This window comes from Canis aureus, chromosome 4, assembly GCF_053574225.1.
Source record: "Canis aureus isolate CA01 chromosome 4, VMU_Caureus_v.1.0, whole genome shotgun sequence".
NCBI classification, from domain to species: Eukaryota; Metazoa; Chordata; class Mammalia; order Carnivora; family Canidae; genus Canis; species Canis aureus.
Genome location: NC_135614.1, coordinates 56,969,469 through 56,972,459, shown reverse-complemented (window position 1 = coordinate 56,972,459; position 2,991 = coordinate 56,969,469). Strand labels below are relative to the sequence as shown.

The window sequence follows — 2,991 nt, the reverse complement described above, 5'->3', positions numbered from 1 at the left end:
TCAGGCAGGCACAAAGATTTTAGGAATTTGGTGGCTGTAAATTTTCCCTCAAGGAATCCCACCCCCTACACCCACCGCACCTGCCTTCTCTCTTGAGGGGAAGTATTTCCCCACCCTCTGCTTGGCCCCAAGGCTCTCTCCTCCAACTAATCAGCACAATTCAAATGGAACCATTCACCCAGGGATCACACAAACCACACGACCACGGCCATTTAGACTGGTGGTGCTTGAGTCCCAACTCTGCTCTGACCAGGTGGCTGTCAAGTGGACCTGACCACTTGAACAAGTGACTTGACCTCTCTTGGGCTCAGGGACTTCCTCCTTGAAATGTGACTAATAACACCATTTACTTCCCATGGGAATAAGTGACAATGAAATAATGCATAGGCCCCTGCTTCTGTGCCTAGCCCTTGTGAAATGCTCAGAAAATGGAGTTATAGTTATTCTTATAGGATCCTCCATGTGATTAGTCTTAGGCTGCTATTTAGACTTAGAATAGCAGAACTGGACAGGCTCTTACAGAACCCTTACTGCAATCATTTCATTGTAAGCTGAAGATAAAGAAGCCCAGAGAGAAGTGGCTTGCTTAAAATCACACTGCCAGTCAGCAGCAGGACCATGTCAAAAATTCCTGTCTCTCGTGCTCGCTTCGGCAGCACATATACCAAAATTGGAACGATACAGAGATTAGCATGGCCCCTGCGCAAGTATGACACGCAAATTCATGAAGCATTCCATATTTTTTCAAAAAAAAAAAATTCCTGTCTCTCAAAGAGTTCTTAGACATGACACCAAAAACACAATCTATACAAGAAAAAAAAATGGTTAAATTGGGCCTTATTGAAATTAAGAACTGCATTTCGAAAGACATTATTAAGAAAATGAAAAAACAAGCCACACAATGTAAGATACTATTTACATATCCTATATCTGATGTCACTAGTATCCAACATATATAAAATATTTGCAAAAAATAAAAGTAAAAATAAATATTTGCAAAATTCAATAGCAAGAAAACAACCCAATGTTAAAATGGACAAAAGACTGGAAGATGGGCAGCCCCGGTGGTGTGGTGGTTTAGCGCCACCTGCAGCCCAGGGTGTGATCCTGGAGACCCGGGATCGAGTCCTAGGTCAGGCTTCCTGCATGGAGCCTGCTTCTCCCTCTCCCTTTGCCTGTGTCTCTGTCTCTGTCTCTCTCTCTCTCTCTCGCTCTGAATAAATAAATAAATCTTAAAAAAAAAGACTGGAAGAGACACTTCACCAAATAAGATACATGAATGGCAAAGAAGCATGTGAAAAGATGTTCATCATTAGTCATTAGGGAAATGCAAATTAAAACTATAATGAATGATGCCTGGGTGGCTCGGTGGAAACATCTGCCTTTGGCTTAGGTCATGATCCTAAGGATCATGGGATCAAGTCCCACTTCGAGCTCCTTGTGGGGAGTCTGCTTCTCCCTCTGCTTATGTCTCTGCCTCTCTCTCTCTCTCTCTCTCTCATGAATAAATAAATAAAATCTTTAAAAAAACCATAATGAGATACTACTACACACTTATTAGAATGGCTAAAATTGAAAGATAAAGCAGTGCCTGGGTGGCTCAGTCTGTTAAGCGTCTCCCTTCAGCTCAGGTCACTATCCCGGGGTCCTGGGATTGAGCCCCACATCAGGCTCCCTGCTCAGAGGGGAGTCTGCTTCTCCCTCGCCCTCTGCCCCTCCCCCCCACTCTAGCTTGCTCTTTTTTTCTTTCTCCCTCTCTCTCTATCCCTCAAATAAATAAATAAATCTTTAAGAAACATAAAGCTGGCAATTCTTAGTACTGATGAGGATATGGAGCAACCAAATTCTCATATATCACTGGTGGAAGTGCAAAATATGCGGCCACTGCAGAATGTAGTTTCACAATTGCTTATAAAGTTAAACACATATTTACAATAAAACCCAGCAATTGGGCAGCCTGGGTGGCTCGGCGGTTTAGCGCCTGCCTTCGGCCCAGGGCGTGATCCTGGAGACCCGGGATTGAGTCCCACGTCGGACTCCCTGCATGGAGCCTGCTTCTCCCTCTGCCTGTGTCTCTGCCTCTCTCTCTCTCTCTCTCTCTCTGTGTTTCTCATGAATAAATAAATAAAATCTTTTAAAAATTTTTTTAAAAACCAGCAATCCCATTTCTAAGTATTTATTTACCAAGTGAGATGAAAATTCATGTGCACACAAAAATCTGTACATAACTGTTTGTAACAGCTTTATAATCACATAAACTGGAAACAATCCAAATGTCTTTCAGCTGGTGAAGAGATAAAACTATAATACAAAGTTACTCCTGGGAAATGCTGTTTCTAAGTATTAAATGCCATTTGATTGGACCAGGGTCCCCTGGTGGGACAAAAAAAAAAAAAAAAAAAAGGTGTGCAGAACTTGAAAAATACTGTTTTAAATAAAATCACAGCGTAGGTCATAAAATTATATGTTTGATCTCCAAAACAATTCCTAGTGGTTCTATGGGAGTCACCTGCAGAATCTGAAAAAAAAAAACAAACCACAAATTTTATTTTATTTTTTTTAAAGACTTTATTTATGTATTCATAGAGACACACATAGAGAGAGAGAGGGAGGCAGAGACACAGGCAGAGGGAGAAACAGGCACCATGCAGAGAGCCTGACGTGGGACTTGATCCAGGGTCTCCAGGATCACTCCCTGGGCTACAGGCGGCACTAAACCGCTGCGCCACCGGGGCTGCCCAAAACCCACAAATTTTAGAGTGATTTCTGGAATATTACTCAGGAAGTTTTGAGGGTTTTAACTTTTTTATTGTGATGTTTAACACATCCTGAAAATTGGACAAAAAGTAATTTATATAGCTCAAGTAGTTTTCATGAAGTGAATATACCCATGTGGCCAGCTCAAGTCAACAAATAGAACATTGCCCACCCCCCAAAATCTCCTTTACTCCCTTCCAGATCACACCACCCTCCCTCTTCCCCCAGAGGTTA

At 42.1% G+C, this 2,991-nt stretch overlaps 1 non-coding gene across 1 annotated transcript; it reads left to right on the top strand.

The window, feature by feature from the left end:
* Nucleotides 1–640: 640 nt before the first annotated feature.
* Nucleotides 641–744, top strand: LOC144313137 (U6 spliceosomal RNA). The gene has a single exon (XR_013378861.1). It is a non-coding gene; the product is annotated as a U6 spliceosomal RNA (small nuclear RNA).
* The last annotated feature ends 2,247 nt before the right edge of the window (nucleotides 745–2,991 follow it).